The sequence below is a fragment of the Vidua chalybeata genome, chromosome 5, assembly GCF_026979565.1.
Source record: "Vidua chalybeata isolate OUT-0048 chromosome 5, bVidCha1 merged haplotype, whole genome shotgun sequence".
NCBI lineage: Eukaryota > Metazoa > Chordata > Aves > Passeriformes > Viduidae > Vidua > Vidua chalybeata.
In genome coordinates this window covers 16,553,890-16,566,914 of record NC_071534.1, presented here as the reverse complement: position 1 = coordinate 16,566,914, position 13,025 = coordinate 16,553,890, and the positions used below count along the sequence as shown (strand labels likewise).

Here is a 13,025-nt window from a genome sequence, read left to right as displayed (position 1 = left end):
TCCATTCTGTAATTTAAAAAATGAGATTTATTTCAAAAAGCAAACAATTAATTTAATGAGAAGCACAGAAAAACTTTGGAGGAGAACCTTCTTATCACTCATGCTCCACATACCTGCTAGAAATCCAGAAAGGCAGTTGCTCTGTACAATATTCACCCACATCATAAATACCTATTCCCACATATCTGCTACTCAAGCTACAATTGCCTACTTCTGCTTTTCAGGAAAATACAGATTTGTTATTAAAAAACAATGTTGAGATAGATCAAGACCCGCATTGAGGGAAGCACCTTTATTCCAGTGAGGAACAGAACACAGAGAACTGCTTGAAGATAATCTATATGCTGTGGTAAACAAATTTTACAGACAGACACATATAAAGCAATTTCTTAGAAAAAAAAAAAGGGATAACAATGAGAAATAACAGCATCAGCTTCCACAAATTTAAGCAGGATGTGTAGCAGTGGATTTACATAAATTCCTTCTACTGCTACCTCTACTACCTGGAGCTGCATTAACTCAGGCAGGTGAACTTAAAGAGTCAGTTGGTACATATGAATGTACCGAATGAAATCCCAAACAATTTGTCAGACTGCGACAAATATATGTTATAAAAAGCACAGAAGTTCAAGTTGACTGCAAAGACACTTGCCCAACATATCCTTTAAATGCTGTGATTTTTTAATATTAAGAGACAGGTCTCAGGTTTTACCAACCAAGAGCAGCTGAATGCAATTCCTTTGGAGAAGCCTAAGCCCATGAGACACAAACTAACCAAAACCCATAAGAAAATCAAACAACCGCCTTAAGAGAACATAGATTTAAGTTCCTTTAGAACGAGAAGAAACAAAATACAAAATTAAGACATTAAAGATGCCTCAGAAACATTTATGTTGATGTCAGCTTTGAGAAGATGCTCTTTGATATCAGATTTTCTATTTAGTAAATAAGTAAAACAAAAACCCGAATAAAACGGAGAGTGACACTGAGTCCATCTCCTTCCTTACACTTTCATATACTATGGTATTTTCTAAGTCAATCCCAAGTCTCAGGAAAAAAACAGTACAATCAAAAGATGCCGCACTGCACCTCTGTAGAAGTTACCTGCACCATGCTTTCAGAGGTGGCACACACTGAATACAGTAGAAACAGCAGCTGGTACTAAGTAGCTCAGTTGTTAAGAGCAGGTGACTACAGAACTGCAAATGCCAAAAGGAACCCGACCCTACCTCTCGCCTCATTACACCAAATTACAGAAGTTTGAAAACAAACTTTGCTGCACCTCTGGTCAACCGTTTAATACATATGTGCAAAGAATTTTTAAAAAATACCCTCACAGTAAGTGGTATTAATTACAAATAGAGATAGAATAACCATTTTACTCCAGAACTGCCTGTTTTCTGACTCTTCACTTTACTTTATACAACAATGCTCAAAGAATAAAAGCCATGTGCCACTGCAGGCTTCCTTATAAAGATGGCTGCATAGTGTTCTCTTTCTGGACACTGAAGTCAAAAGCAAATAGCCAGCTTCCCAGGAAAAGATACTACAGAACCAATTCTAAGCAGTTTCTGCCCAAGGTATGGTATTTTCTCCTGACTGTCAGAGTCATGTGGTCACACAACACAGCTGGCTCTCACCAAGTTTCACTGTGCTATGTATGTATACTGTAGTAACCAGAGGAATACTTCTCATACAAGGTATGCCCCTGCCCCACCCCCAGAGAATCACAAGCCTCAAGTTAAATCAGAATGAGACCATGAGCAAAAAAAGTTAAGAAATTAATGTCTCTAAAAGGGCTCAGTGAAAGGAGGAAGCCATCACACTGGTGAAAACATGAGAATAGATGTACCTTGAAGCATGCTTAGAATTATAACTACTATTCAAGACTCAAATGAAACTGTAATCCAGTCAGAAAACACTACCCATGTGCAGAAGACAGCCTGATATAAGAGCATATAAGAGCTGCTATTTCCTTAAACTTCCCCGCTGTTCTTCCATATTTTCAATGTACACTAACAGTTATGTAAAGGAAAACCAATAATCATCATCTGGTTTCAGACTTATCACCTATGTTCTAGAACCAGTTTGCCACTAACTGTGAAACCACATTAATACGTTAAATATATGTTTTACTAATTGAAAGGATTAGTAAAGGAGCTTTCAAAGATGTGAGGAAGCTCTAACTTCTCTAACGTGGTTTCTCAGTTATAAATTACTTGACCCTTAACCTAGGATGAAGTTTCATAAAATGGAAGATTACCTTCTTAGGAAAAGGGATTCAGCATGCTAAATGATCAACAGAAACACATGCAAGAAGGCTCGTTCAGAGGAACAGCAGTTACATGATAAATGGCAGTAAGATTAAGTCACTAGACAAATTGGATTAATGCTACTGGGCCTCTCTCAATTCACACCAGTGTGTTTAACATAACTTCAGGAGTTTAGGAGCCCCTACAGTTCACACTGATTGAACAAAATGCATTCAAATTAACTACTGGGCATGCTGACCTATAAACACTGATTTTGACCTAGCAAGTTTTGGCCTTTTATTTTAGGCTAGTTTAGGAGCTCTCAGGGGATAGACACATTTTATGAATGAGATACTGAAGACTAATTCTAGATTTCATTCAATAAAAAAAAAAGTCACATGTCATGAAGCAGGAGCTATTCAAAGACAGGGAATAGTTTCTATTTTGGAACGTCCAACAGCCCAAGGTAATATGTACAGATCATGGAGCAGCTTTAAGTCTTTAACTGACAGGCACAGCTATAGCTACACATACCTATCTTCATTCATTATATCTGGAGAGAAGACAAAGACAAAAAAGTAGCTGAATACTTTCTCCCCACATCTAGTGATTATTACTACATACTTCTTCCCTATCCTGTTTTTTTATAATTCTAGGCTGTAGTAGAAAACAAACTCTAAACAACAGCCGCCATATGCTTACCTGTCTGGGACATTAACCTTCATCAAAACTTCTTTTACAAACTCCTCAGGTAGGCATTTCCAAAGCACATACAAATATAATTACTTCCTCTCAGTTCTGCACTCAAACTCTGGGTTTTCTTTAAGATGGCAACTTACTGTAACACATACTAAGAGACAGGTTTAAAAGTAACAAAACTACTCCACCTGCAAGTACAGTATTTCACACTCAAGGTGTTTTAGCTCATGTATCTTGCAATTTAAAATTAATATACACTATTCAAGCAGGATCCATATTAAATCCATACTGGTGAGAGACTTTAAACCAAATAAATCTCATCTGTTAAATTCAGTGTTCCTGAAACAAATTACCTGAAAAATTGCTAGCAAGTCTACCTACGCAGTGTATTTTATTCTACAAGGAGTAAGTTCGCTACCCTTTTAGTTATTGCTTTTGCATATCAAATCTTATCTGGAAGAATATGTTTAAGAACATTCATACCGGGAAAAAATAAATGCCCCTTCTGTTAAGCAAGGAAAAAATTAGGCCTCAGCAGTCTGAAACATAAGCACTCAACCACAAAAAAGACCTAAAAATGGCCCAAAGTAAAAGCTGGGATGAAGCACTACTTGAACATCACAGTACACACGCCTATCACATTTTTTGGCCATCCCTACCAAGCTCATGTGATTCTATTTCAAATTTGAAGAACTCATTAGAAGTGAAGACAGAAGTGTGCTGCCATTTTTGCAGTTTCTTTCACTTAATTTGTTTTGAAAAAAGAAAACACAAAAATCAAACCCCAACAACACAAAAACACCATGCCAAATTTCTAGTGCTAATAATTGATACCTGCAATCAAATACAAAATACTGCAATATCACCTTCCAGCAATGAAAGACTGCTAAGCTGAGAAAAGTAAAATACTCAAAGCCCAGAAGGGGCTCAGAGAGTACAAGAACCTGCACTACAACAAAGGACCCTCCATCTCTCAACCAAGATATGCAGAAGTACAATTACTTTACACCAGTTTCTGCAGTCAATTGAAACCCACTTCATATTAGGCATCTATTGCTCTCAAGACAGCAGTGAGATAGAAGAAACAGATGCTGGGATCAGTATGTTAGAAAGCTACTCACAGACAGATGAGGTTTTCCATTCTTCCGTTGCAAGAGAACAGAACTGTATCTAAATCAGACAGCATTGATCAGAGAACCAGCCTTCGCAAAGATCCAAGCTCCTTTTCCACCAAGTTCAGTAGCATATTTGTTTGATCTCTACAACCACCTTTATTTTTAACTCAGTGACTAAAGGATTAAAAAATCTCCCTTATGCTGATCCCAACCTATTTTTCCCCCAAATTGAAAACCAGCAACAGATGAAATACCATAATAAAAATACACTAACAACTACGAAATCCAGACTAACATATTCTGCTCCAGAATAAAAACATAGCTTTTGGGATACACAGAAAAGGATGAGAAGTGTCATTCCCTTGGCCTCTATTTGTCTTGATAGTTCTGGATGCAGGCTTCCTCAAGTTGTTAAAACACAGGCATAAGATTTATAAATACCTTATTTTGCACATCCGTGGTTAGAAAACACTTGCAAGCTCCATTCAAATGATGATAGACTCCTACTAGAAATACCTTGAAGTCGTCAAGTTCCCACAACAGAGAAGTGGAAGGAAAGAAAATAAACATATCACCACAAAACTTACTTGATTTTAGTACTTTGTAGAAATCACTAGTTTAAACACTAATTCTTCCCTTTGAGCTGATGCAGCCAGTCTAATAACAGCTAACCAGAAGCCAAAACCATGTATCCTGAATACTCACTAAATTTGTATAATCTTGAATACAATTTTGAAATAAGGAGGCTATGAAGATTCCTTTTTCAAAACCAAGCACATCAAAGTTTCTGGTGTGACAGAAAAAAACCCAGTCTGGTAAAAACATGCACCTAACTGATCCAAACAGTCTAATGCAAAACACATACATGCTTTTACTTAGATATGTTATATTCATATTTCCTGCTAGACACTTACACTGCCCTCCCAATTTACTTACAGGAAGAACCAGAAGGTCTGAGCAGCAGCTCAAGCCATGTCAAACCATTTGCTGCTATACTTACTTTCCAGACTTGGAAAATTATTTACAGTTGTTAAAATGTTAACCAACCTTCTGAAAGGAATAAATTCATAGACTATTCCCCAAGAAACAGAAGAGGGTGGCCCAGAGGGATGGGGACTCTATTTATTCATAAAGTTCTATTACCTCACACTGTTACCATCCAATAAAAAGGGGACTAAGCAGGTAGAAAGATACACACGAAAAAAAGAAAAAAAAAAAAAAAAAGAATGCATGAACATCTTTAAAAGAGAAAGCATTCAGGACAGTGAAGCTAGGTAAGTTATGGAGTCTTTCACATATGCATTTACTCAAGTTATCTCAGCAATAAAGCATAACTGCAAGTAGGACAAGAGGTGGTTTGTACAACCTGAGGCACTATTCACCGTGTGAAAGTTTAAGAACCCTTGACCCTAGCAGTCTTGCTGAGCAAGTAATGTCCTTTCAGCATGTGTTAAGGCCTATAGATCAGCCTCATCTTACCAGAGCAACCAAGGCCCAAGATGCAATCTATGATCAGCCACTTAACAGTTACCTGTGCTTACAGAGTGGTCTATTTGAAATAATCTCATTTATTTCAAAGATGCAGGTGAGATTTTGAGCAATAGTTGCCAGAGTTAAGCCTTCAGGGCCCATACTTAGGATCTTGGGCAGACCTATTTCAAAAACATTTAACTCATAAAGAATATCCTAACTTTATGAACAATAGCCACAAAGGAAAGCATGTGTTTTTACATAAAGATTATTTTTAATTAAATAAAAAAGCCGTGTACTTGTATATACTCTCTCACCAGCCTTTTTAACCCAAGTTTTTTATTTAGTGGGCACTCTAAGGATGTTCTTAAACTTTGAGGTACCAACAAACTAGAGCACTATTCCTGACAGACACTCACCACCTTTTTTCTGTAAAGAGAAAAACTGTTAGGATCCTCCAGTACTCCTAATTTTAAAAGCTAATGAAAAGGCACCTGAAGAAACATGCAAGTTAAAAGAAGACATAATTTTATCACTGTATTCTCCCTTTCCAAAACAATCATTTTCCCTAAAATGAACTTAGTTAGCAATTCAGCCAAGTTCAACTGCCAAGCATTTCTAAACATGTGTTCATCTTGTTTATGAAATGGAAACTATCACAGAATTCCAAAAGCTTAAGGTGCAGCACAGCTGAATCCTAGACTACAAGTTAGATCACTACATTAATACAGAGGTGCTAAGAAACTAGCAGTATATTTGGCTATTTGTAAGCCATCTGAAACTAATTCACCCTCTTGAGTCAAACAGCTGTTTTATTCCCTGCTCTTCATAAGCCTGCATTTTATTTTTCTCCCTTTCCTTTTTAAGCAGTGAAAGGGGCTAGAAAAAGTTTCATTCTTCTACATATTCATCTTTCAGTATGTGTGCTCTTCTGTTAGTGCCAGACACCATGTTTACATGAATATGAAGTCAAAGTAAGAGATGCTCAAGTCAAGACATTTCAAAACTAAAACAAAACACAGTTGAAACACAGCAAGTTAGAAACCTGTACAGTCTCAGTAAACATGTGACTGGCCAACATTAACTCCTAAAACTTTTGGACAGGAGTAAGCCAACATCTGCAGGTGTAGAATTTCCACAGCTTTAACCAGCTGATAGATTTTTCTCACATTAACATACACTCTGGAGAAAATTGCTTCTCCTATGAACGGCATACTTGGTATCACCACACTGACAGAAGCATATAAGCCATGGACAATCAAATCCTTTCTGGTATAATAACAAAGCACTTTAAGATAATTATCTAGTGTATTTTCCCTCCCCTTTACTGTACATACAAAGGCATGCTCACTTTTAAACTGGCAGGTAGATCTGTAGGACCGTCACTAGAAGCAGGATGAGCACCCATACATAGTCTTGTCATTTGCTTCTGCTAATACACGAAATGGAAAGAGCGTCTAGGATTTTGCAAGCACGAGACGGAAAGTTACATACCAGTTATTTTACTGACAGACAAATCTCAGGAGGTTGCACGGACTGTCCAAAATAACACCAAAATTAAGAGGCTGCCATTCACCATCTGTTTGCCTCTCCCTCAGGAAAAAAAGTGCATATCACAAGAAGAAATTGAGCCTGGCTCCAGGGAAGAGGAAGAAGGGAAGAGAGGAAATTTCCACGCAAATTCTAAGTGAATCACGCTGCGATGCCCGCGCCTGGCCGCACCGGCCTGCCCCGGCAAATGCGAGCGGTTCCGGAGCCACCGTCCCTCCGCCACCCCGGCCGGTGGCCCGGCCCGGCCCAAGGGCTTCCCCGCGTCGGAGGTGGGGGTGAGGAGGAAATAAATACAGCCTCCTCCGGCCAGCGACACGGAGGGAGCCCCTTCCCCGGTGCCCCCGAGGAGGAGGAGCCGCCCGCTCGCCCCCGCGCCCTCCCCTCACGGCCCGGCGCCCTCGGCGCCCGGCAGCGGCCCGGCGCGTCCTCCCGTCGCCGGGGCTGCACCGGCGGGTGGGCTGCGGCCTGCGCCGTCCCAGCGAAGCCTCGGCGCTCTCGTAGTCAGAGCGGCCCGGCTCCCCCCCGCCTCCTCCTCGTCTCTCCTTCCCTCCTCCTTCCCTCCCCGGCCCGGCCTTCAGCTCGCACTCACCCGCCTTCCTCCTGCCTGCCCGGCCCGCGGTGCGTGTGCGCGGCTCTCCCTCTCAGGCTGCCCAGCGCGGCGGGGGCGGCCGGGCGGGTGGGTGAGTGAGCGTGCGGGAAAAGAGGCGAGGGGAAAAGGAGGAGAAGGGTGGGGAGGGAAGGAGAGAGGCGGCGAGGAAGGAGAGAAACGGAGGGGAGAAACCCGCAGCGGTGCTCCTGGCGCGGGACGTGCTGCGGCGGCCAGTCGGGCGCTCGGGCGGCTGCTCCGACGACCTTTACGCGAGGGACGGGCGATCTCCGAGCTCGGGGCGCTCCGCTGCCAGCCCGGCCACCATCTTACATTGGGGAGACTTGCCCCGGACGCCGCCCCCGCTGCGCGTGCGCTGCCGGCAGTGGGCGGGGAGCGGCGCGGGAGGGGGGACGGGGCGCGACGGCACCGGCCGCGACGGCGCGGGGCATGACGGGACTTGTAGGCGGCGGCGGTGGCCCGGACAGCGCGGGAGGAGGCGGAGGCGGTGGCGGCCCTAACCGGAGCGCGGTGCTCTTCCGCCGGGCCGGGGATCCGGATTTCTCCGCCGGGCAGGACCGTCCCACCGCCCTGCTCCGGGAAGTCCCCGTCCATAAACTCCCTGCAACTTCAGCTACCTGTTGCTGGACATTGAACCGTGCGGTTTTCAAGCAGTGGGTTAATTTCTTTAAAAATATATTTTTATTCTGTCATTGGTGTTGCTTTGGGCTTTTTTCCCCTTGCCGGGTCGAAGCGATCCCGTGTACCTCTCCGTCGGACTTTGCCGGTTGGTGGCTACAACGTCGGGGGATGCGCTGTGCTGCGTTCTGCCGGGAGCGCCTGGCGCGGCTGTCAGCGGCTCGGTCGGGGCTGGCCGCGCTCCGCGAAAGCCGCCCCGGGCAGCTCTGCCTCACCGCGCCCGGCCCCTCGCATCCCGCCGGCGGAGCGGGACCGCGCCTGCCGCCGCCACAGCCGGCCGGCCGCGCTCCCCGCCAGGCCAGGCCACCCCCGCGCCGCCTCACCCTCCTCTCCCTTGATTTTCACTTCTTATTTTGTAGAAACTCAGAGAAACTGTATTGCTTCTATCCCCTCTTTCTACCACAGACACCCTGTGTCATGGACCTGTTCAAATTGCACCTATATCCCTTTCTTTTTTCTGTGATCCCCAGTGTCACCTCGTCACCTCAGCTGACAGAGAATGCCTTAACTCATCGCCTTTATAGCTCTCTTGTGGCTTTCCTGGCCTGGCATCCTTAGCTCTCAGGACAGCCAGCCTCATCTTAGATGTTTAATTATCAGTTATCTCCAGTGCACAAACTATTGCTACTTGTGCCATGACAATATACACAAGTATATTTCGCCTGAGAATTTTACTTATTTCAGCAGTTGATAGGACAAAGAGGTGTTCATCACCGAATGCACTGGCACAACCATTACATTTAATGGCATGGATTTTTTTTCTCCTGTAATTTTGTTTCTTAGTTTGAAGTATTATACTAGTACAGCTTTGTACAATACGCCTGTTCAACTGGAAGTGGAACTTGCGTTGACACAGCTTATCTCCTTTCTAAAACAAGTTAATGTTACCTTGTAACATTAAATATTATGCATATTAAATTTTAGACTGATATATGTATCTCCTCCACAGGAAAGCTCTATAAATTAACTTTACTACTTCTTGCTGTAGGCAAGACCCAGGTCTGCATAAAAAGATATGCTGTTTTCAGCAGTAGTCTTGACATGTGAACTCAAATCCAACATTATTCAGAAAACAAAGCATAAAATGGAATGCAAACACCTATATATGTGAGAAATCCTGTTTCTCTGCATATATCTTAGACTGTAACATATACTTAATATATCAATGTTAAAGTAACTAGTCAGTATATATTAATCAAATTCAGGTGAATGTATGTATATAACAATGTATTTCTCAAAAACTTTATTATTTTCACATTTTCCTATCAACTGATATATAAGCCATTAGGTTCCAGAAGTACCCATTATGTAAGTAACTTATGTAAGTAATGTGATTGTTGACACACCTAATAACCAGCAACATTTCCTATTGAATAAAAGCAAGTACTCTGACTTGGAAAGAAAGGTTAAAAATAATATAATTAAAAGCTGCAATTTTGAGTCAGAATTGAGGCTGTTAATATTAAGTGAATTCTGTGCTTTCTTTTAATTCACAATTAGGGAGTCTTTCCCTTAGTAAAAATTTGTTCAAATCATGTGACCGAGACCTGCATGAACAGATAGCAGCAGCATCCAATAATAATGTAGGAAAAAAATCTACATGGCTGAAGACTACTCTGGCTGATGTTACCAAAAGTTATCCTGCTTCCACCTCTTATTTAATCTGGTAAGAGCAATTCACTTGGCCATCATGTGGCCATTTTAAAGTTTTAAGATGTCCTTAAATTAATTATTTTATTACTTTTAAGTTATTGTAATTGCTTTCATAAGGTTACTTAACCACATTTTGACACCTTATTTACTCTTGGAAATGTTTGGGTTTCGTTTTTTTTGAATGAGTCTGATAACTCAGCAGGACTGTTTCTAAGAAATCATTTCCATGATCATAAAGAAAAGCTTTTGGAATACATTTTCTTGGAAATAACCAATATGCACTAGCTAGAGTAAAAATATCTGTTCATATGATTTATATATTGTGGTTTAACTCCCAGTTCCCTGACATTTGTTGCATACGGACTGTCATGCATGTACTGGGAAATTGTTCTCCCAGACTGATCCACAGTAACTGTCTTGAGGAACAAACATAGGAACCCACTAGGATTCTGCAGTTTGGTTTGAAGCCAAGCTCTTTTCAGGATTCCTCCAGTGTTAAGCCACCACCATTTCAAATGGCTGCCAACCTGTTTGGAGGAAACAATGGAGGGTCCAGAGAATGGACTAGAGAAAGACATGATGGTGGTGTACTGATACTGGCAGGAAAGGAGGAGGTGGAGATCAAGTAATTCCATGCCTGGTTGGGATAGAGAGTAATTATGCTGGGACTTTAGGATGGTAAAGGTTGCAAAGCAACTGCACAGACTGCAGTCTGCAGCATATTCAGCAACAAAGAAACAATACAGCAGCACCTCTACATGTTGACTTTCTGCTCACTGGGATTGATAATGGTCTACTAGTATGTGCTAGAAATATTTATCACACGTATATTTCACTGTGTTGGTACTGAAGAAAATTTCCAGTTTTATAAAGTTCATGACCCCAAGCTCTGCTGGCAGCAGTGGCTGAATGTATGTGCCTATATTTCAAGCTGAAAGTTGGGTTTCATAAATAGGAAAAAAAAATATTTTTCTTAAGCTTCTGCAAAGCCTCATAGATCGCTACAGAAGGTTCACAGATATTATTATAGAATGATATACAATGGCTAATAACAGGTTTTTTAGAAATTCAGTTTTATTTATTGAAACAGAAATAAGAACTGCTCTGCAGACTGCAATGGATGTTATTGATGTGTCCACTCCTTTTCTCACTCTTGGAGGTCCAAACTTCTTTCTGCTTCTCTGACTAATGATGCCTTTTACTTGGCAAATGCACTGGAGAAAGGAACTGCATGATTGTTCTAACTGTAGAATAATAAGAAAGGGCTTTGTTGGGAAATTAAGGGCAGGTGGAGGAGCCTTACAAACACTCCAATCGATATTTGCTGCAAGTGGCAGATGTTCACTATGTCTTGTTGGAAATCCATGAGAGGAGAAGGAGATCTCTATGGTGCTCAAGAAAACAAGATGAGAGAATTGTCCTGCTCTTTCTTAAATGAGAAAAAAGAGTGGTGAAAATGAATATATTACAAAGATAATGAGAGAGATGTATCTTTATGTTTTTGAATTATTAGGGGGAAATGAGAACCTCAGTGGGATGCTTCAGCCAATTTTTTTTCATTACAACCTTATTTTTTCAGCATAACTCTGGCACAGCACACCTTATCTGCTAAGTGCACCTATCTTTGCAAATGAGAGCAGAAATCATTCCGGTTTTGTGGTAAGGGTGTAGTGGGGATTCCCAGGAAGCTCCCACTATTTGTTAACCTCAGAGTGCACTTGAAGTAGTGGCATAACATCCTAATATTCTTCAGAGGACTGGGTTTTTTTCACAATTTACAGCAAATCTTCCTGGGTGTTTTTTTTTCCTTGTCCCAAACTCCTCTCAATCTAGACACTCATGTCCAAGTTAGCACAAGTTGTCATAAACATCCTTCTAGCTCTTTTTTTGCCTTCTGGCTCCTGTGCTGAAATCCATTCACAGAATCCTTGAATTTCTCTTTCCTATCCTCTTTCTTTTTTATTCATTAAACAACCTCTTAGGCTAAAGTTCCTCATCATAATGGGGCCTTTGTTGTCAGAGATAAATTGCAATTATTTGTTATTTCTGCACTGAACTCAGTGCCAATGATCATAGGCTTTCTTTTTTTTATCAATTTTGGAATGTCATTCCCATCTGTTTTTCCAGTTTGGGCTTCCCTAGGAAGTGGTTGTTCTCAGCAAACCCCATAATGTGTAAAAAATAAGAAGCCTCTCTCTCTATATCTCTTTTCTGTAGAAATCCTGTGCTGGTCTTGGAAAGGGACGGAGGGAAGAAGATGCTGGGCTAATGAGAGAGACAGTTTCCTGTTACTGAATAGTAACAGGACTGGAGTTTGCAGTTTTATGTGCACCTCTATAGCAATGATACCTTGAAGTATATTTCCAAGAGCTGAAAAAAAGTCTTAGAGCTAAAGGCAATGGATAAATCAGAAGGATAAGCAGCATTGCATAGAAGGGTACTGAAGTAATTCCATTGCAGAAGTGAGAGAGAGCATACACATAATAAACCAAGAGGGCTGCACTGCTTTGCTCTGTGCATAAAAATGGAGCATAGTCTTTGGCCTAAGATCTCCTGTAACACATGCAGGTCAGCATCATGTGCACTAGAAAGGAACAGACTATAAAGCAATTGGCCTGAATTCAAGAATTTGATATTGCTGAATGTTTGATTACAAGTGTTTTATAAACTCAGCATTTTGAAATGTTTAATTTTGGTAATTCATCTCATAAAATGTGAAAGGAAGCTAAAGAATGCTGAACAAATTATAAGCCAAAGTATATTTGCTATTGCTTTTTTTTTTTTTTTTTTTGCATTTGATGTTGCAATAAATATGCCTGCCCTGCAATCTTGTATTCCTTTTAACTCATGGGATGCTGCCACGTTATTTGAGTGGCAGGAAGAGCAGCAGTGAGCCCAGATGCATAGCAAACAGCGCAAGGTGGGAACACAACATTGGGTTCTTGTTTGTGGACCACCATGATGACCACAGTAGAGAAGGTGGCACTAAACAGATGGAAA

The 13,025-nt window shown here is 41.3% G+C and overlaps 1 protein-coding gene across 1 annotated transcript in view; it reads right to left on the bottom strand.

Moving 5' to 3' along the window:
- Window positions 1–7,983, bottom strand: part of CNOT4 (CCR4-NOT transcription complex subunit 4) — a 75,164-nt gene extending 67,181 nt beyond the window's left edge. Inside the window, exon 1 of the mRNA XM_053942819.1 lies at window positions 7,677–7,983. The gene's annotated coding sequence lies outside the window, so the exon portion shown is untranslated. The remainder of the gene's footprint in view (window positions 1–7,676) is intronic.
- Between the last annotated feature and the right edge of the window lie 5,042 nt (window positions 7,984–13,025).